At 38.4% G+C, this 22813-nt stretch overlaps 1 protein-coding gene across 7 annotated transcripts in view; it reads left to right on the forward strand.

Annotated features, from left to right (window-relative positions):
* The window catches only part of ATP2B2 (ATPase plasma membrane Ca2+ transporting 2), a 432242-nt gene that overhangs the window by 302734 nt on the left and 106695 nt on the right, over nt 1-22813 (forward strand). The gene's annotated exons all lie outside the window — the stretch shown is intronic.

The following is a 22813-nucleotide window of genomic DNA, read 5'->3' on the forward strand; positions in this document are numbered from 1 at the left end:
GTCATGTTACTGGTAAACTGTATACTGCAGAATCCTGTGATTTCTGTAGAAAGTTTTAACACCCTGCCTGCCTCCCTCCTTCCCCCTCCTCCCGGAAAGTACTCTTGAATTCACATGCTTAAAATATTCGTTCCTCTACATAAATGCAAGATTTCCATTTCTGGCAACTGATCCAGATTTTTCTCCCTCCCCTCCAGCTCTCTCATAGACTTATAAAGCTGGATAAAACATGCCGTGTGAAATGACGTGAATAGCTTGGCAAATGTATGAAGAATGTCTTCCTCTAAATATAGCCTTGAAATGCTTTTTACATTCGCTTCGGTTTCCTTTGGCTACTTTCCTTGAAGACCCTTCCTTCTTCCTTTTCCATTCACAAGCAGAATAAGCATATAGCTATGCATAGTTCTTGCATCGTATTTATGATTCTTTAATCCTTTGTATATAATCACAAATCTTTTGTTGCTTCCTTGATGAATTTTGAATATGTGACTATTGATTCAGCAGGTGTTTAATTTAGGCATGAAAAGATAAAGGAGTAATTTGTTTTTTTACAGAAGAAAACATTGTTATTACCTCACGTAACGACATAGTAGAATACCTTGGGCACACTGTAAACCATGAATGATGCTATACAAAATTAGAATTTAGTTCTGCAAAATTTTTTCTTGGGCATAAATGTGCAGACTACCCTCTTAGTCTTTTATTTATTTGGTGGGAAAGGAATTTTGAAAACAGGATTGTTACAGTTTTTAGGAAGAGGGGAGATGTGTCATCAGACGATGGTTTGGTTTTTTAATTATTATTCTTATTATTTTGATACTGCATTTAAGATACTTCTTTTCCCATGGGAAGCTATGACACATCTGAGATTCTGAGACAGTCTGAAAAGCTCAACAGGGCAGCCTCGGAAAAAGTGTTTGTGTTTTCCCACAGCACAATATTTTATTTAATGGTCACTGTTTCCCCTATGTTTTTAGAATTGTTTTCCTGGAAGATTTTGCTATGTTTTACACAGGGAGAATAAATCAATTTGGTGAATATCTATAATACAACATTTTGAACACATTGTAAGGTCCTTTATATTTTTGAAGCCTTTTTTTGAGAAGTTGTATAAATGTGAGAGATGGTCTTTTATTTTAAAAATAGTGTATTATAAGCTACTGCCAGGGATACCTACAGTTTATTGGTAGATGTCCATTTTAAAGAATCCTAAACATTGAAAAACTGACATATTAAGCTTGCTTTTGCCCTTGGTGAAGTGAGGTGTAGTCATACTTGAAAATGATTTGTTGGCTGGTAACCTTCAGTAACCAATTCTAAAATAAAACTATATATAGACTAAAGTTAAGTAAAATTCAAATGAACTTTTTATGAAGAAACTAAATACGCTATTTTCCCTACACTTAAGCCAATTTATTGAACAATTTAAACTATTTCTTGACTTGAACATGAACCTGGGTTCAGACCAGATGTGGGCCTGTCTCAGGAGCCTGTAGCTCTTTGGAAGGGCAGCCGCTCGTGTGCTGTCTCTGGTGAAGTGTCTGCTCACCCGTCTAAATCCCGTATTTGTTACACATCGCTTTAGATTGGTCCATCTGTGCATTGCTGTTGTAACAGAGAATACGGAAAAAAATATAATATGTAACATCCTCCCAGCAGTCTACATTATGCCTATTCTCATTTTCTTGGGGTGAGAGGGTAATCTTGTCTATGGGATGTAATGGGGAATCCCTACCCAGTGACAGGGATAAGTGACAAATGCTCCTCTGGGAGGTGTGAAAACTTGTATTTTCCATTTCTAACTCTTCCCAGAATTAAAATCATTCATTGAAATGTGCATTTATTTGCAAGTTTTATGTTTTTTCTTGAAAAGAATAAATTTTCTTCTGAAACCACAGCCCGATGTTAGGAAGGAGAGCTGGCATTTCTTGGTGTCTATTCTTGAACTTGCCCAGCCCCTCCACAGCATACTTTAAGCACAGTTTAAAAGTTTCTAAGTTTCTCAGACAGTTACTGGAGGCACTTGGTAGTTGTGCTGCCCTGCTCCCTGGCTGATGCCCTTGTGGGCAGCAGGTGGGAGGTGGTGCAAGTCCCTGGTGCTCAGATCTGCCCTAGTTCTCCTGATGGAAGCAGTGTGGAGGTGCTGCAGTACCTGCTTGCCATGCTGAAGCTTGGTCTGTGGGCTGAGTAGCTAGAAGTCAGTTTCTCTGGAAAGAACTCTTTCTAGATGATGCATTTTTAACTCCCCCCCCCCCCCCCCCCCCCCCCAAATTGTGGGCATTTGGTTTTGCTGAGTGGTGACAATGTGAAATATAAAGCTTGCGACAGTCAACTTTGCAGCTCAGCAAAATCGCCTTTGTGTAACAAGACACTACATTTGGTGCATGGTTGTTATACAGTATATAGGACAGCCTCTGCTTTTGAATTCTAATTTTTTTCTTTCCTTTTTCAAAATGAAACGCGTTTTCGTTTTGAAAATGAGTCAACATGACCATTCTCCTTTCCACACTGATTTGCCCAATCATCACTGTTATCTGAAGTCATCAACTTACTATCACCCATGTGAACCTGTCCGAGTCCAAAAAGAATTGCAAACATAAATTCAGCACTCTTGCAATGCAAGAGTCGTAAAGAAATAAAGGCAGAAAAAAGGCAAAACCTTCATGAGCAGACAGCTGTGAGACTGTTGGTAAGTGGGGTGTCAAGGGGACGTGATCAAGAACAACCAGTTCCCACAGGTTCGTGGCGTATGTAGTGGTACTTGTGTTTGTCTTACAACGGTGAAGTTTGTCCTGCAGGTTGGCCCCATGTCACGCAGGGTAACTGTGCAGATTCCTTGGCCACAGCTACAAGTGCCCATGAGGTCTGTGCCTCAAGTGTCTGAGGTCTGTGACTAGGGCAGGACAATGAACAGAGCAGGAGCCTTCCCTCTGGAGACAGAGCTACGTGAGGGTGCGTGTTTCCCCAGAAATAACCTGGTCAATGGCAGAAGCATTAGCATTAGCCAAATGCTTCCTTCCCCCTTTGGTCCATCCTCAGGAGCAATGTGAATGAGAAGCCTGGCCAGGGAGTCGTAGCTGAAGCTGATACGTTGGCTGGTGTGAAGACGATATGTCTTGGGAAATACCAGAGAAGGGTTTGGACAGGCTGGAGACCACAATGAGAGCTGGATATCTTTTATCTTCTATTATTGTCAAATACATAAAGAGACCTGAATAGGAGATGACAGTGGTGTAGTGCAAGTTGGTTAGCAGCCACCGAAGGCGGGTGGAAAAGCATCTGAAAAAGCCAGAGGAAAGCAAGGCTGTGGTTTGATTTAGCCTCCTCAGCCTTTATTGGGAGCGGAGCCCTGTGGATGTCACCCTGGTGCCAGGAGTGGTGCTGAGCTGGCTCGTACCACGCAGTAAAGCCAGGCCTGCCCCGAGCCATGTACCCTGCAGCAGCGGGGATGGAGTGTGAGAGTGGAAGGGAAAATTGCATTTCTCTCCTGCTGGACACGTTGATATTCAGCATTTTTTTTAAAAATACTGACTTTACATGAAAGCTCAAATAAGGAAAAGGTAATGGAAGTAACATTTTACAGAAAGTTTTAAACAGCATGTTAAAAAAAAAAAAAACAGCAGAATTTTGAAATGTTTAAAAATAAAAATATTTCATGTGCTTATTGCTTAGGACTAACTTGAAAAGTTGTGACCGTTGCGAAGTGACAGCCTTTCTTTGTAGGAATAAGAACTAATAATAAGAAATAAGAGACCTTAAGACATAGTGCTAGGGAAACACCACCTTGCGTCATTTTTTAATCAAGGGTACATACACGCTGCCTTTATACCTAATATGTTTATATCTACCTTTCACATATCCTAAACTTTTATCTACCAATGACCTCATTAGTGTAATAAGTTGGAAGGCATCTTTATTTTCTAGAATTAATATAACTCTTTCTGTTTTTTGGACACTAGAGACCTACTTTAATTTTTTAAAGCTGTAACAGAACTAGTATTTAACTGGTTTCTGCACTTTAAATGCAAAATATTTTTCTTCTGAGGCTTTTGAAGGAGGAATGTGCACTTCTAAAATATATTAGAGTGCATGAATTGCTTCAGAAACCTTGTCTAAGGGTATCGTTTAATGTATGTGCATTAGTGCATACTTTGCTGTGTAAGGTGGTTATGAGGTTAAAAGTTCATTTTCTGTGTGTACTTCTAGATTAGCTAACATTTCCAATTTTAAGCTATGAATGTTGTCACATTGCCAAATTTATGCCCTTCGACTGTAGCATAATTGTACTTTCAAACATCCATAACACAGTTTGGTATTATCTTGAGAAAAGTAGATTATTATCTACTGAGTTGCATTCAATTTACACTGTTGGAAACAGTTGATGTTTCTGTGGTTTTGAAGTGTCAGTAGCGACGTTTCTCAACTAATCTTAACTGGAAATAGTAATCTGTTGATAGTACATGAAGTTTTAGTTCTACTACAATTCCTCATTTAAGATATGGGCAAATCTCGGAAAACATTTCATTTTCTGCTGCAATCACAAGACCTGATCTACAGGAATTACTAGATAATAGTGCAATTTTATTGCTTCTCCAGAAGCCAGTTCAGTTTCTGTATTTTCATATTTCTTAGCAAGAGTGAAAGGTTCAAGAATTTTGTTCTCAGAAGCTATGCTAGAGTTGTTTTTATGATCTGTTTTGCATTCCCTTTTACCCTTTGACAGGCCATCAGGAGCAATCGAGAACTTCTGCATGTTATTGTCAGCCCTGTGGCCATCACTGCTCTCATTACTGATCCCCGCAGAATCATTTTCCCACTCTCTCAAAAACTGCAAAACTGCTGCTGCATTTTAGAGAATATATTTTGAGAGAAAATTCCCGCTGCAGATGTAGTCTCTACTACAGTGGTGATCACATAGGGGTGCAACTTAGGCAAGTGAAAAATACTTTGTTCAAAATCCTTCTGTGTCCTGGGTTAATAGAATACAGACTGCTCCCTGAGCAAACAGAATAGTGAGCCTATGACATGTAAAGAGCATTTGAAGAATATATGGCATCCTGGCTTCATTTTTTTTTTGGTTTTTTTGTTATGTAGATTAGAGCTAGTCTTTATCAGTGTACGGTGATACCATTTTTGTATAGTTTGCAAAGAAATAGCAAGTGTCCTGTTTTTAAAGACAGTATGTGAATACAAATTGCTGCTTTGTGAGATCAAGTACCTGGACGCTGGGGTCTCGAACCGTTACACTGCTTGAGCAAATGAAACATCCTTTGGGAAAAGCTGGGTCTGAGTCGGAAACCCATCAAGGGAGTGAGTAATGGCAGTGCTTCTCTCAGCTTCTCCCACATCTCTGTCTCATTTTGGCTGTAGATCTGCAGGTGTCTTCCACCTGGTTTGGTTTTGGTTGGGTTTCGATTTGTTTGTTGTTGGTTTTGGTTTTGGTTTTTTTTTTTTTTTGTTTTTTGTTTTTTGGGGGGGGGAGCTCAGCAGGGGGAGGGGTGGAGGGGGATTGACTCTTTCCGCTTAGATCTCTGCTGAAACAGTTCTTGCAGGAATTGTCTAACGCAATTTGCAATTATTCTGTCCCTTTCTGAAGTTGTCTTCATATGGCCTGCCCTGCAATTCAGAGCAAATCAGCAGCATTGCCCAGGTTCAGTGCACCCCCCATCTATACCCTTGTTGAACTGGTTAAAAGTTTTCAGTCTTTTAACACTTTCATCAGTAATTTCTGAGCCGCCTTTAATCCTCTCCCTTGCTACTATCATCAGGCCTTGTATCACATATGGCTCTTATTCCCTGGTTGTAAAACCCACTGATATCAACACCTGACAAATCATTCACTGTTTACATGGATGTAACAGACCTTTTAACTTTTCTTCCTTGAATTTGTTTTCTTTACATGGATTACAAAGGGGGGAAAAAAGTAGCCTGAGGTAAGATGTTTTAACATCCCAGTGTTCAATGTGAAGCCACAAGCATGATGTCTGTTTTCAAGTGTACAGTTTCTTGCAGCTTAGTTTCATGTGACATCTAGGCTACTAAAGGGAATTTTACCCTAATAACACACAGCAGACATTCAAGCATTCCCCTGCATCCAGCGGAAAATAAAAAACACCACCTTTCTAATACAACTCTAAGGTCATGTTAACAATTTTATTCATTGCTCTGTATTTGCATGTATAAACAGCTGAAGATTGTCATCCAGCTTTTACCCTTTTCCATGAATTGGTTTTGGTATTTTTTATTTTTCCCAAGGGTAATTGTCATTTTTCATATTCATATTTCATATTATTCAGATTCATGTGCAGAGTTTGTTGTCTTCTGCTCTTGTATGTATTTTGCTGCATACAGAGAAAATTTCCCTCCGTTGGGGGATGCAGGTAGGAATCTCAGCCTGCCATGCTAAATCAGCAGGTACCGGTCACCGTCACAGTCTGGCAAGATGTGTGTTAAGAATAAGGGACAATAGAGAGGGGGGGGAGGAAACAACCAAACAAACCCCCAAAACAACCTTGACAACATCACAAGAAATAATGACTCGCAGCTGTATTGCCCTGTGGACAGCTCTTAGAGGTTAGTTTCTTCAATTTATTGGTATGCAAGAGACGTGTGTTTCCTTTCTGTTCGGAAGGAAAGCAGTGCATCGCTTCCCAGCTTCCCCTCCAGGGTCAGTGCTGGGGCTTGCAGGGAGAGCCGGGCAGTCTTCGTAATTCAGGCAAGGTGGGACAGGAAGGAAAAAGACCGTTTCTGTGTTGTCATGCATGATGAGACAGCTTGACCTTAGAATTGATGAATTTAATCTCTTTTTCCCAGTTGTTAATTTGTCATTTTCTTCCCTTCTTTTTCTTTTCCAGTAGTTGTGAAACAACTACATTCATATAAGTATTTTCAGGTAGCTGCTGTTCAGTGTCTCACTCCTTCAGTATCCAATTCTTCACAATTTTCTTCCCACTCTCATAGAAACATTTTTTGGTTTTAGAGTTATTACCCAGATCATAAACTCCTTACATTCTTTTTTCCAAGAAGTGTAACGTCTTGTTGGATTGATCTGTTTTTCTCGGGTGAATTTAGAAACCTTAACATTTTTCGGAGGAAATCAGCTCATTCTTAAATTGTATAAATACACAAAATGCTTGCTGAGGAAACCTTGAAATAGATTCTTGTGTACGCAAACACGTATTGGCACAGGAGAAACACACAGGTGTCATTTGGGCAGGAAGCAAATGCTGGATACAGCACGAATAGCAGGATTAGCTCTGCAGGAGCACTGCCATCTCATCTGGTGTTGGAAATGGCACTGGGTACTATTAAATTCTGTGGTAGAGCACAATCATTTCCTGCCAAATGCAAACATATTGTTTTTATCTTTATTAATATTGATCATTTGTATGACCTTAACACTAGAAATGAGCACTAGCAAATCTCTGCATGGCTCAAGATTTCATTTAAACAAGAAATACTCATGTGCCCCCTTTCCTTAAATGACCCTGGGGGATAAGCAGTTGCCTCAAAGAAGTTAAAGAAGGTGAAAGCACTAATTATTGAGGAACTTGAACCAAATGTAATTAAACTTAATTAAAAGTAACCTCAGATAAATAACCACATAAAAATCTTGATTCATCCTCTGAGGAATTCAGTTCATTTACTTCCTAGTGAGACACTGAGTATGACTGAATATTAACTAAATGTTTTAATGCAGCATTTATAAATTTTTACCTTGTCTTTACCCATACAGTCCACAACCAGGATTTCATCATGTGTTTTCCTTAGCATTTTAATTCAGTAGGACTACTCACATGGTTAATGAAGCACATCGATGTTTTAAGTCTCTGTAAAAGTGCCAGACTTTTACAAAGTGAGAGTCTTGTAGGGACATTTTGAGATCTTGGGACACAAAGATTGGTACATGAAAGTGTTGCATATGTCTCCATGTCTCTCAAAATCTGTCCCCCTGGGTTTCATTAATATGCACTTAATATATCTGATTAATGAGTGAAAGAATCAGAAATGTCAGAAATGAGTCAGCTGAACAAAGTTAATTCTCTAGTCTTTGTGGCAGTTCTAGATCTTACCCTTTTTTAAAAAAGCATTTTACATGTGATAACATAGATTGCATTAAAATACATAAACATAGGCAGCATAAAAATCTAGTTTGCAAGGCAAATGTTAATATTATTTTACAAATCTCCTAAAATCATATCGGTACATAGCAACAAACAACTGTAAGACTTTTTCCATCCCTCCCAGTTATTAAGCCAATATTAAGATGAAAAACTGATCCTATGACCTATCTGTGCTCATTTTATATTTCAAAAATGTCATCAAGTAATATTTCTGGTACCATGAAAATTCGTTATGTCTTTATGTCCTTTCCATAATGCAAAATGTATTGTAGAAAACGTGAAGCCTTTTTAAAATACAGTGAACTAAATTTCATTCATTTTAATACTTTGTAGGGATTTGAATATTAACTTCTACCCTGCCTCATGCACTACGTCAGTAAAAGAGCAAACCGACCCCTTATCCCCGAACAATTACTCAAAATATTTTCAGAAATTTTGTTGCAGATGCTTCAGACAACAATAATTAATGAACATCTTCAAATCTCTTGTATATCTCGAAAGGTCAAGGGAACAGCTGACCTGTCTTGTAATCCTCACTGTCAGTGTCAACTAATCACGCATTGGCATGGCAGAGAAGTCTAGCTGCGCTTTCTGAGTTCTTTATCTGTACGCTTTGCAGGCTGCAAGCACTGGTGGTGATTTTGCAGAACTGTCAACCATTTGTCTAGTACAACATCATGTTATAACGAACCAGGTGCTTCCTCAGAGGGTTTTAGCTCTAATATTTCATTTTAGCCCTTAATTAGAACAGATTTGGAATTCCAACCACCCTCCCATTTGTCTCAGAGTGCTTTCCAATGCCCTTGTTTTAACTATAAAACCCCAAAGTGTGTATATTTTTCTGTAAGTCTCCATAAGAGTGCGTTACATAACGTTCTTCAAGCGCTGAGGAATACTAAATCAATGAAAAAACAGGTCATATATAAGAGGGTATAAGGGTCATGCAGCCTTAAAAGCTGATGTGTCCTAATAGGAATCCTTTATCGTCTTTGCTGCTAAACAAATAACACTGATCCAGCTGTCACTGCAGTAGAGGTTTTTATTGTGCTGTGCAAGGAGGCAGAGGCAGAAGAGAAGCTGAGACCACAGAAGTGCAGCTATTAGAAAACAGCATCTTTGTATAAAAGGGATTAATCTCAAAGTATAGATTAATTTTAGAGTTATCAAAACACAACTTTTAAGGAGTGTTGTTGCACACATTCAAGTACTGTTATCATTCTTCATAAAAATTAAACCATGAGATTCTCAAAGGATCTTTTAAACCAGTCTAAACTGTCTGTCAGTACAAAGGATGAAGCAGTTGGCATCCTGGAAAATAGGAGAAAACCCAGGAGAAACTGGAAATATATATGCTCTTGAAAACAGCTAGTTCTGCCAGAGCACCAGCATTTAACCTCCTTCCTCCCAAAGCTCGGCTGAGGTGAAGCAGCATATGGCTTCTAGTGACATTAACCCAGTATGTTTTGTTAAATATATTTAGTTCCTTTAAGAATTTGCTTAAGAAAGTATCTTACTTTTTAATTCCCGCCCTAAATCATACTTCAGTGCAACGTCTAAATATCCAGGGGCAGAGAACAGAACAGGTTGGACGTTCCAGCTATTACACGTGTCCAAACTCACGCATGCAGGTTATCTCACTGCCTTCCGACACTTGTATAAGGCTGCTTTCATGAGGACAAAATCGTGCACATCTGAGTTGTCATTACTTGGATACACTATTTAATTTCTGAAACATTTATGCTTTTATGTTGTTTTCTAGATTCAAAAGATGGCACAAATTTCAGTTTAGGGCTCCAAAACCAGATGAACTGGCAGGAGTCCTGGGCGCTGTGGGGTCGTGGAGGGCGTGATGTGAGGACGGCTCGGTGGCTTGTTTGTGGAGCCAGATGGAGCCTGGCTGTTGGTGTTCAGCTGTAGCTGACAAACCCATCAGGTCATAAACCAAACCTGCAGAGCTTCTCTGGGGTTTTCTACCCCTGTGCTCCAGGTGATGCTACTGGGGAGGGGGCAGAAGCTCAGACAGCGTCACAGCAGCCTCCTTCAGTGCCCCTCTGCTGGGTTGTGCAAGGAGAGTAATAAACCTGGCTACACGGGCGTACTCCTGCAGGTTCATGCTGGCTACTTCGGTGGATTTTGGGAAGTTGCATCATTGTGGCTTGCTCGGTGGGTTTGTAGAGCGGTGCTGTGCAGCCTGCAGCAGGCACTACTGGGGAAGTGGTGCAGGGGGTCATCTGGGCATTGCCCCCTACGCCCAGCAAGGCTCGCGGGGGACTGTGACTGCAACAGAGAGGACAAGCTTTCTTTTCATCCTACGCAGAGCAGTGAAGTTGTATTTACTTGAAGCTCCCCAACACTCCCTATAGTAGCCATGTGCTGGGTGTTTGCATCAGAGCATGGTCCAGCCCCTGCAGCTGCCTGGGCTGGGTAACCCACCAGCTGGCGATGGCTGGTGATGGCATCCAGGGCAAAGCAGAAGAGGCAGGATCTGGGAAAACCTACTTGAGGGGGTCGTGGAGGTCATTTAGTCTGTCCCCATACTCAAAAGCACTATCAACAGTACTTAAGCCATTCTTGACAGAAATACTTATTTTTAAAAGGTTTCAGCGATGGAAATTTTGTGTCTTTCCTAGATAATTTGCCTAAAGTGTCCATGCAGAGAGACAGTTACTCCTGGTGTATAACCTAAATGTCTCCTGTAAGGCTTTAAACACATCACTGCCGTGTTATGTTTTTACACAAGCATGAAGACTGATTTGTCATATTATATTTCCAGCCATATTTTGTCTACTTGAAGACAACTGCGTCATAAATATAATGAATAGCTATTTACGGAAATAGCTTTTTCACCCAGCTTTGTCACAGAGGGGTACAAGTATTGCACTGAGTTTAACAAAGGGAGCCAAAATGTGTTTTTAAAATGGTTTACCAGGTGTTTAAAAAAAAGGTCAAAATTCCCCCAAACCAATGAAAACCCAAAAGCTCTGAAAACATCTTTATTGTCAAAAGTTAACTTTAATAGCTTATAAAATAAATCAATATGAAATAAAGGAATACTGAGTGTTTTCTTATTTGATTGTGAATTAAAAAATAAGTTCTAATTTAACAGCTTTAATACCTGAATTATTTTTCAAATTTTCAAAATCTGTTCATTATGTGACTTTGAAATTCAAAGTATTTTTGGATCTGTTATAGGATTGTTTTACAGTTTCAAAGGAGGGTGCTGTTTGCCAACTAGTCTGTGTGAGTTCAAACAAACTATGTGAAACCCCAAAGTCTGCCTGTGCTCATGGCTCACGTCTGTCTGCTGGTGGGTTTGAAGTAAGATGGAAAGTTATTATCTGGAAAAAAAAAATGTTTAAGCCCAGATGACTGAAATGAAAAAGGTATTCTTTTTTGAACACGAAAACTGTGATGGCAAGGCAGATGTATAGCGCTTTGCTGCTGGTTTTTTTGGTTTTTGTTTGTTGTTGTTGAAAGAGAAACCGGTAACAGTAAAACAGGCCTTTGAGACAAAATATCTAGCAAACACATCTGGAATCAGGTGTTGAATTGGGACCTGGGGAAAAGAACCTTAAAAACTCTCCACTTCAAATTTGTATGGATGCACTTGAGGCTTTTTTTAAGTCTTCATCAGACAGAGAGTAGAAGCAGCCCCTGCCCTGCTGATCTCTGCCTTCAGGAGGAAAGCACAGGCAAATAAGTACGTGGTATTACAGTCCATACCTACTACATCTAATGCAGTAGAGTTAATACTAGGTGTAATGACACTTAACCATACTACTTGTTAAGTATGTGCATCTGTGTGCGCATATAGATGTATGTGTGTTAATGCCGATATATGCATTTTTTCATATAAGTATAGATACATATATATATATATATATTTCATACATATATATATATATATATATTTCCTATCAGAAAAGTAACAATTTAATCAACTGATTCCAGTTTATTTCTGTTCTTGCATAAGGAGTTCTGCCTTTTCTGTCTAGGATATACTGCTCATCTTGTTTCAGTTAGGTTTGCATAAATGTTTAGAATCTTAAGAACTAGATGAGTTGAAACTAAAATTAATATGCAATATATATAGAATGTATGTTCTAAATGGAAGTTATCCTAATTACATGCATCTTTAGCTTGCTTTGGATGTATCTAAATTTACATTTTTGTTTGGATGCAGAGTACACTTCAGAAGTTACATCCCCTCTTTGTCCCCAGTTAATATGCTTTGGTTCACATTGCAGGGTGCTTTCAGGGAGTGCACGGACTGGATGTGCAATTCAGATGGGATTTCATCCCATCCTTTGGCATGAAACTAAACTGAAAAATATGGTCCCGAAACATGTTCCCTTAGCACGTAGATTTGCACTAAAAAACTACTTTTATAGGGCCACACTATTTGCTAGCATTGATAGAACTTTTTAATGCCTTCTGCTGCAAGACGTTATGATATAATGTTTAATCTTTTAGTGACATGATTTTTCACCTCTTAAAGCTTTATAGCGCAAAGTAATGAAGATGAGAAATTTAATGAAACTAATAAACACTGTAGTTTATGTGCTGGTTTTGTGGCTGAGGTCTACAAATCTTCCCTATCTTATGCAACGTGGTTTTCTTTTCTCCTGAATATGGCTGGTGAGTGAGGCAGTAACAGTGCCAAAAGAGGCTGAGGTGTTCCAAGAACCGGCTCTAGAATACATCTCCAGAGCCTAAGCTCAAAAGAGCACTGGTTTGACGTTCTGGGTTTGCGGTATGCTACCTGTGTTAAGTTGCTTAAGCTACTCACTTACAACTTTTCTTAATCAGTGGCTTTCAAACTGTGGTCTGTGGACCTCCAAGAATCCATTAATTATTTTGAAGGGGCCTGTTCAAATCATAACCTGTTCTTAGTGACTTCTCTCTGCAGGGCTTGTAAGTTGGAAGAAGTTGACAATTACTCTTTAAATGGCCTGGCTGTATGAAATGTATCAGTCGGCAATCACAACTTCATCCTGTGCTCCAGTTTGATTTTCTGGAAGTTCCAATGAAATGTCCCTCAAGATTTCCAGGCAAAGTCAACTTTTTCAAAACCGTCTTGCAAATTTTTGGTAGCATTTCTGTTAAATACAGTCTTTCACTAAAATAGTCTTGGTTAGAACATCTGGTTTTAAAGCACAAAAAGGAAAAAGGGAATATTTTGGGAAGCAAGTACATTTAGTTTAGATTAGAACACAAATCAAAGAGCGATGGAAGAGTACAAGCATCCATTACTCAGGCAGGTGCCACCCTGAAAACCTTCTTTGGTGATTTGCTCTTCTGATCATTCCGCTTCAGACAGAAAGAGAATAGGCTTTGTTTGTAAGGATTTATTAGATGAAGCATAAGTAAGACAGCTCTCAATTTGATTATGTTTTTATGAGATACTTGTTGCCCTGTGTTAGTGTTAAATGTTTTTCTTAAGTCTATTTAAAGTCAAGTACTTTGATGATAACTAGTTTACGGTTAAGCATTTATTTTAAAATTATATATATATATTTTATATACATAGATATTTATTTTATTATAAATAAATAAATGCATTTATTTTCATGGGCTTCTGTGTTTCCTGGAGCTTTCAGTGATCCGCGTTGGGAGGGGTAGCTGAGGAAGTGTTCCAGTCCTCCTCTCCATCCAGCTGTGTTTAGGAAGTACTGGAAATCCAGGCGTTGCTGCATAAGAAATGGGAGGATTCCTCCTGTTTCCAGACACTAATGCAGCTTTAGCTTTCTGAGGTGTTTGTACAGAGTGCCTGGATAGTTGGAGCTCCAAATGTACTTATTTTCTTGAGAGTATATATTTTTTTCCTTCAGCCTTGTGTTCAGGACCTAAATGGGCTATTCATGTTTAATAAGGGTCTTCTAAGACAACTTTTCCCCAGTACGTGCAGTGTGCCCAGTGCAGGTTTTTTTATAGCAAGGTTAGAATTCTCTATCAAACTTGAATTTTTATTTCAACATATAGACAGCCGCTTCGCTGCTAATATCAAGCTAACAGAACTTATAATTTTTTTTTCCTATCTGTTTTATTTGTAAATGTTTTGTTTGCATTGGCACAATAGCCTATCCCAAGTATAGTCTTTAAATATATCCCAGTGGAAGAAGTCATTCCTTTTTCTTCTCGTGTTATTCTGAACCAACCAACACTATTTATATTAGCATTCCAGGTAAGTGATTCAAAACTCGCACAGTTCTCTGGGATCATAGTTTCCTATGTTGTTAATTCAATTTAGTATATATATCTTTCAAACTGATTTTGTCTTTTCCATTCAGTTTTGTCGTACTTTGTCGTACAGTTTTGTCATAATTTGATGTTTAAATAATAACATCTGAAGGGAATCCCTTATCTCTGATATGTGTTTTTCATTGCTGTAAACTGGTTTGCCCTGTTGTTGGTGTAGTCTAAACTTAAACACTTTGCTAGTACCGTCAGTTCAGTTTTGTTATCCTCAAAACCCCTAACTGGAGGTATCAAGGCTGGTCACTAAGCAAAATTTCACAGCAAAGTATTGATACATATTTCTCTTCTGCGTTGGAACTGAACCAAAGTCTTTCCACCTTTTTTTTTCCATAAAAACCCTGAGAAAAGAGCCTAAACTAAGTGGCTGGGCAATAGCCTTTAAGGTTAAGACTATGTACACTTGGTCTGCAGTCTCGGAACAGTGACATAAATTTGGAGACTTTTGTAACTCCATTTTTATATATCTTGGTTGAATACAAAGAAACCTTCAACCTTAACTAGAATTTCATTGTGGACATTGATATTTGTACTGACATGAAAAGATACATCAAAACTGCTTGTTTTTGACAAATTTAAGTATTTTTTAAATTTGATTTATTTTTTTTCAGTATCTCTGTAGAGACAGTTAAATAATAATAAATATGTGTTTCTTTATGGAATAGTTATAGGCTCTTGCTCTATGGAATATGTTATCCTGTATTGGGAACCTTAGTTTTTGACTGATGGTCTTTACTTCTTTGGTTAACCCCTAAATATAGATTACTTCAAGAATTTAAGAGAAGACTAATTATTTCATTTAATTATTTTGTCTTTTTTGAGAACGTTTTTACTGTCTCATACATTTAGTAATGCCTGTGAAGCTCTTTATGATTGCTTATTATTATGGGGTAAGTATTTTTGATGATGTGTGAGAACACTTGTTTTGCAAATTCTTGCTGGGTTGACAGCAAACGTATTTACTGGAAAGATATTTAAGTGAATGTAATTGCTCTTTTAGAAGTGTTTTGATGAAAATACATTGCACTGGTTGTGTTATAATATGCTACCCTGGTTTTTAGTTTATGCTTACAAATGGCCTACTTCTAGGTTATTCAAGGCTGCATTACAATTTTATTTAGTGGGTATTGTGTTCTTTGAAGCTTCCCTATTACAGACTTATTGATTCTTGCCTTCCAACTTTTCTGGCTAGGTATACAGTCTGTCTTTCTGACTCTCTCTCTTTCCCCTATTTCCTTTGAACCCATCACCTCTTGAATGAGCTAGAACAAGTCCTGTAGTGGTTTGGAGGTTTTTGTGTCAATTGATACTTTTATTGCAATGTGGAAATCTGGAACTGCAGATCTGGGCATACCACACATATGGTGTCTCTGTAAGAAGCAACAAGAAAGAAAACATAGGTTTATACACAGATTCTCAGAGTGAGCAAGGAAAGCCTCATTTAGGTATCTCTCAAGGAAATATGGAAATTATACTATGTGCATTGTGGACTCAGAAAAAAGCAGGTGTATCACTTCCAAAATACAGATGGAATGAAGTAGAACAACAGTTTTCAGGATGGTTTCACTCTGGTTTTGCTTGACTGTATCGAAACTATCAGTTCTCTACTGTTCCCCAGCACAAAGTGTGCTTAGGGAGCAGATTCATTACTGGATGTCAGTGATACAACTGAATGATGTAAGTTTAAGACTTGAGCTGGCTTCAGTAACAATACTTTAACAACTTGTAAAGTGCAAAATGTGCACATTGTGTCATATGGGACCTGCAAATTAAATAATTGTTTCCTAATGTAAAGTGACCTACATCTGGTTTCTACAAATCTGTGTTGGACTGCAAAAAATTAAATCCCATAGATACCTTCCCTTCATTAGAGATGTGTGTGTCATTGGCAAAACTGGGTTGCTTTTAGATATTGTTCATTAGATAGGTGTCCAGGTTGCCAAGCACAACTTAATTCTCAACTAGGGATATGAGGTAATGAGATACAGAACCTTGGGATGAAATATAAAATCTTCTCACATATTTTCCAAGAAGAGATTCTCCAGAACGACTATTTCTGTAAGTAAAACTCAGCTAGGACATGACCTTGCAAGCACTGTTGAGGAACTGCACTTGAACTCTACTAATAAACACAGAGAACAACTCCCAAGGTCTGATTCTTACATTTGAAAACTGTATTTTACCTTTTGAATATGTGGCTATATTTACCAGACATTTCTAGCTCGGCGCAATATACAGTAAAACTATGCCAATGGGATTCAAGGTTTTCCCTTGCAATCCCTAAGAACAGGATTTGTGATTAAAATTCCCGCATTTGCCTTTCTCTATGGCAACAAAAAGAAACAAAGCTGCACAGAGACATTCTAGAAATAGTTGTATGGCCCTGTTCCCTTCCATTGCCCTGGTGGAGTTAGAAGCCCATCCCTTGGACGGATCTTTGCAAAACGCCTGTCCTCGGAGGTGCCAGCCAGAGGAATCTTGCTCGACATCCTGCATCTCTTGAAGTTGAGTGAGTATTTTAATTAATATTTCTCTGCTCACAAACATTTGTGATCAGGCTGAGAAATGTGTGGATTTATATGCTTTCAGGGCTTACAGATTTGTTTCCTTCATGAATATGTCAAAAATGTGTAAATATTTAGTATTGAACTCTAAAGTTGACAGTTATATAACTAACCTATAGGGACAGTATCTTCTTTTTTTTTTCCCCCGCTGCCCCACTGGAGTCCTTATATAACTAACTGATATATCACAAAGCAAGGAATTGTAATATTGTTTTCAAATATATATCCAAAAATCACTTTTAGTGAATATACAAGCACCCTAAGCCTGAGACGTGTGTAATATAGCCATCTCCTGCCAGCAAACCCCGTCTGCATGGCTGCTTGCAGAAACGCATGTGTTTCTGCAGGACGCAGCCTGACTTACTAACTAGAAAATGTTTTTCACGGTTGAATAAGCCCTTGGCGGGTATGAGAGAAACACAGAAAACTTCCTATTTGAAGTTCTAGTAATTCCTGCCACTTTGCTGTTAGCTGTGGCTCTGCAGTGACACCGTGGGCTCTGCCGGCCGGTGGCCTCACTGCCTTGTGCTGTCCCTTATTGGGAGCAGTTCAGCATCTGATGATCATCACACAGAGGATTTGGGGAAGGGGATTTGGGGAATATTAATACTTCGGTAACTGACAGCTGCTCTTTGAACTGGTTTTACAGCAAATTATATGATACAGCAATGAACTTGTAACATTAAGTATTACAAGTATCTTTACAGCTTAAAAAAATCTTGTTAAGGTGAAGGGTTGATTATATTTATTGCATAATTTTTGGTTATTGTCCCTTTTCCTACCCAAATGAAAACATCTGATAATGTGAGTACCACCACCTGTGATGTTCGTAACAGGAGTCCAGCTCTACTACTGGAAAAGCTGTAACTCAGAGCTGCGCAGTTCAAGTAGTATCAGTGCTGGAGCTGCAGCTCAGGAGCAACATCTTTACAGAAAGCAATTAAGTAAAAACTTTTTATCATGGGAACTGTTGTCTTTCTGATGACAAAACCGGTTTGACTGACTAAAAAAAAATTACCTCTGGGGGCGTTATGAGATTTTCCTAGGGAATGTAAATGCCACAAGGTATTCTCAGCTTAAAAATAGAAACGTGTAGGTTGAAATGAGTAGCTGAGAGGTATGTGCTGTAGGTTGGGACTTAGGAATACAGATGTTCACAGATTTTTAAAAATATGTTTTTTCTGATTTAAAAATTACTGTGCTGCAGCTTAAGACTGTATGGTTGGTAATTATAATCCTTTTGCTATTCAAAGCAGCTTTCAGAATCTCCTTAAAAGTATTTGAAATCTTGAACAGATATTCTTCTTAGCTGCGCAGTGCTTGTATGCTTCTTTCTGTACTTGCCCAGATTTGGTTGATATTACGAGAAACGTATATTGAAATGGTGTCTGTGACCTTAAAAGCATTCCAGTTTCCAACAGAACATGAGCCTGGTAAACTGTCAGATCATGGTGTCTGGCTATTTGTGGCCTTTTTCTCTTTTCTTTTCTTTTTTTTTTTTTTTTTTTTTTTCCCTTCCCCTCTTCCTGGCTTTCACCAAATTAAATGATTAAAAACTTCAACCAAATTATTTTCTCCTGCTTCCTACAGTGAAGTCTCTTGCTGACTGTCTTTCTGAAGTGCTTTAACCTCCTCTTATATATCTTCCTCTCCTTTCTCACCTTCCCTTTAGGCACAAATATATTTAGGTCTTTTCTGTCATACAGTTTCCTTTCCTTTTAATTTCCTATGCCTTCTTACTTTGTTGTTCTAAAACTTCACATATAACATATATATACCGTATATATTGCTAATGCAGAGCAGGCTTCTCAAGCTAATTTTGAAATTACTGGCAATTAATTAAGTGCATAAATGAGTCCAGCACGGGCTGAGTGCCTGGGTATTTGCTCAGCTGTCCAGGTTCTTGGGCAGGTGTTGTAGCCCATGGCTCTTGCACCCAGGTTGCTCGCAGTCTCTGATGAGATGGAAACCCAGGCTGCTGTGACTTCAGATGGTCTGACTATATGTGTGTTTGAATTACTTCCCCACTGTTTTTTTTCTAAATCCTCTTCACCTTTGGATTCTTCTTTTCATCTCCCTTCTATAGAAAACTTTTTAATCAGTCTTTGTTGACCTATTTCTGGTCAAATTTTAAGCTAATAAAATCATGTTCTCCTTCCACAAGTGTTCGGTAATGTACTTTTGAGATATTTTATGGAAGATACGGTCATATTAGTCCTCTTCTGTATTTCTGAATGTTCTTTAAGGCCACACTGTCAGGTCCCACACTCCTGTGGTGGGGGGTTGGCTCACCTGTATTTTCCTGCACACTCTTTTGGAATAAGATAATCCCATTTTGTGATTTCATCTGCTTTTTCTATGCCAAAGGAGTTACAGCCCTTTACATTCTTGACTTGTACTCAAATCTTTATAATCTCAGTTTCAAACTGAGTATGCGTTTTCTGTCTCGTGAGGATGAGACTTTGGGGAATGACACACGCGTGGCATATGTTCCTAGTTATGGCAGAAAATAGCTTCGTATTAACAACTTGGTTACTCCTTTGAAATTGAATTTTCTGACAGATAGGTCCTATGTTAAATATAATTTTAAATGAGTACTTCACATGTCTTGGAATAAACCCCTACTACAAATCATATATGGATATTAAAATTTCTTTTGTGATGCTTTCAGCCTGTGCCTTTCAATAAAATCTCAGGCGTATTTTTTGGCAACATTGAGAACCAAGTACTATCTAGTGAAAGCGTAACAGCAATCTTAGACCTTAACACTATTTTCTAAAGCTCATATGAGCATTGCTAATCAACATTAGATGCTTTAAACTATATCTTGCTACCTAGGCATATTATTGTGAAGTCTTATGTGTGTCTTATTTATATTTCTTATTTTCCCCATATCTATAAAGTCAATACTGTGTCACTCTGTGTAATACAATAAGGACAGATAGTCTAAGTGTGTAGTTAGAGAAATATGTGGCTCTTTTTCTCCTATGATTGCATACAGTTTCTTCCTGTAAATTCATATAAGTCTTTCTAGAACTTCTACAAAATCTGTGTGACATAATGGCAGAAGAAAAAAAATATTCTTTTTCCTTAAGTATGTACAAAATAATTCTACAAACTTACACCGATGGAGATACAAGTTTCCTTTTTTTTCCCTTCTTTTTTTATTTTTTTCCCTATTAAAAGGGAACACTTCTAAAATAGTTTGGAAGCAAGAACACAACATAGTTCAAAAAAATGTTTCCTGACAGATAGGTTATCTCTTGAAAGGCAGGTTGCATTTTTAAATCCAGTTTCTCTGTAAATCTCTGTTTAAAAACATCTGGCTTGAAATCTTACTGTTGTAAGAACTAGATATTTATTTACTCCCTCAAAGTTACTGGAGCTTATTCTTGTAATGAGAATGATGTGCATGTTTTGCATTGATTTATCTGGCACTTTTATCCCATTTCATTTCTGTGGGACTGTAAATAACAAAGACAAAATTCTGGGAAAGTGATGGTCAGCTTGGTTCATTGTTTAAAGAACCGGGTTTTCCTTATATTAGGCTAGATCCACAAAAAGAGCAATTTAATTTCTGAACTGTTGTGGCAAGTATCTACCTGCAAATCTTAGATATTCAAAAACCTTGCTCAGCTGCCGCTTGAACTCGGGGATATCTAGTTCTTTACGTTCAAACTCCTTGCATGAAATCCTGCTTCCTCCTAACCCCAAAATACTGGTAACGAAGTACTGGGTTTTTCTGATAGCTTAGGACCACTGTTCATCTGACGTGTGGGATTATTAAATGAGGGACTCGGCTAGAGCAGCCAGGAACACCCGTGTTCGGGGTGCTCAGGAGAGGGCATGGCTGGACAGCCTGCAGGGATCTGCAGGGCAGCGAGCGAGAGCCCTGCTGCTGTTCTGGCAACATCTCTGTGGTCTTCAAAATTGTGGAGTTCTGCTCCTTTGAGAGAGGGGGGTGGGGTGGGGGGGGAGGAAATTGTCTCTCCCATATCCCAGTTGAATGTTTTAATTTTGAGTCATACTGATTAAAAGCTGTCTGCTTCATGCTACCTGTCTACCTCGAGGGGTGGATGTACCTCCCAGTGTGTCATTAACCCCGGCCAATGGATCATCGTAACCACTGCAGCAGTTTTATACAACAGCTGTAGTTTTATAGAAGCCGGATTGAATCTCAACCAATAAACCATAAAGTAACCCATAATTTCTTCTATCCACCCAGAAGACCAACTTCTTTTTTAGACCATGTTTATCAATTGATTTCTGTACTCCTGGCCCTTACTCCAAGAATTCCTTCCTCCCCTTCAAATACCTTTCCTCTGTCTGAATTTAGCATTGTTTGATTGAATGAACAGAAAATAAATTAAATGTGTTTGAACGTATGTTGTTTCCACTAGGTTATGGAGAGTTTTGTCAGGATTTTAGAAGTTAAAATTCATAATTGTTACTTGGTGTGGAGGCTTGTTAAATTTAGGGACACCTTCCAAGAAATTGATCTAAGTTCAGTTTGTTTTCTCCAGATTTTCTTTCATTCTTACAAACATTTTTTTCAGCTATAATATGAAAAGTGAATTATGTTCTTTCTTTGTGCATAATCTGTGGGACAGGTGAACACAATTCCTTTCATTTTAACAGTAACATCTTGTATTTACATGCTATGTTAGACTACTCTTTTTCTGGTTATATGAACATACTAGGAATGGTATTGTTTATACTAACATGAAGATCAATACTGACAGTACATACACACAAAATTAATTTCATTACCCAAGACCATGAATATTTTTTATTCTTGCCTGTTGTTACTGGTTCGAGAAGTTTAGGCTTTTTTTGGTGAAGGGACACAGAAATATTACCCTTCAAGCCATTCAGGGTACAGTATGTTGGCACTGGGTTCAAGTGCACTGCCTAGCTGTCCTTTTGGTTCTCTGACACATCTCAGAGGCGGTGACTAGACCTACCGGTTCTTTGGAATAATGACAATGACTGTCTCGAAACAGGTCGCTTTCTGCTGTAGAGAGAGGGTATTCTGCTGGTCTAGTATTACTGTAAAGTTTACGCAGATCCAGAGCCATAATGGGACCCTATAATGAAGTACAAAGCAAAGCACAGCTTGTGTCTTCCACGTGGCTGATTTTGGGGGTTATGCTGATACAGCACAAATCAAAAAATTGTGGTTTAAGTATTAGGTAATGTTAATTATTGATTTTGTAGAAAACATCACAACACAAATTATCAGTAATCCATATGCACAAATCAAAGATTTTCAGCGAAGGCATAGGAACGCATGTTACAGAATAAAATAATTCAATATCACCCCAGTGGCAATGCCTAAAAGCGCTGCAGGGCTGAGCTGCCCCTCTCTACCTGGACCAGGGGGTCTTCGTAGGAAGAACTCCTCTTTGTGCTTTTGTGTGAGCTAGACTAAATTTCAACCATCTCAAAAGGAAATAAAATCCGTCTTTGACTGTGGCTAGGCCAGGCCATGTTTCTTTTGTGAGAAACAAGAGAAGAGGTATGCTGTTAAAAAGAATGGGATATTCATGCTACTTAATTCTAAATCACACCTAATGAAAAATGAGTAGTGAATTTTTGTCTTGTATTTGCCAAACCAGAATTACTTGTAATGGGAAACCACTTAATCCAAACAAGTCAAAATGAATCTACTGATTTGGAAAAGGAATCTAAAGTCAGACGTAGACCAATTAGTATGATTAAGGTTGAACAGAGCAAAGTTCATAAGCCCTTCCCAAAAGTAATGTTCTGCTGAAGGAAGAAATTGAAGATGTGGTTTGTAAGTTGCATGTGCAACTGGTTTTGAGTAGCCTAAGGTACTGAAGTTACCAAAAGTTACATAAATTCTTTCTT

The sequence above is a fragment of the Falco rusticolus genome, chromosome 4 (genome assembly GCF_015220075.1).
Source record: "Falco rusticolus isolate bFalRus1 chromosome 4, bFalRus1.pri, whole genome shotgun sequence".
Taxonomy (NCBI): Eukaryota; Metazoa; Chordata; class Aves; order Falconiformes; family Falconidae; genus Falco; species Falco rusticolus.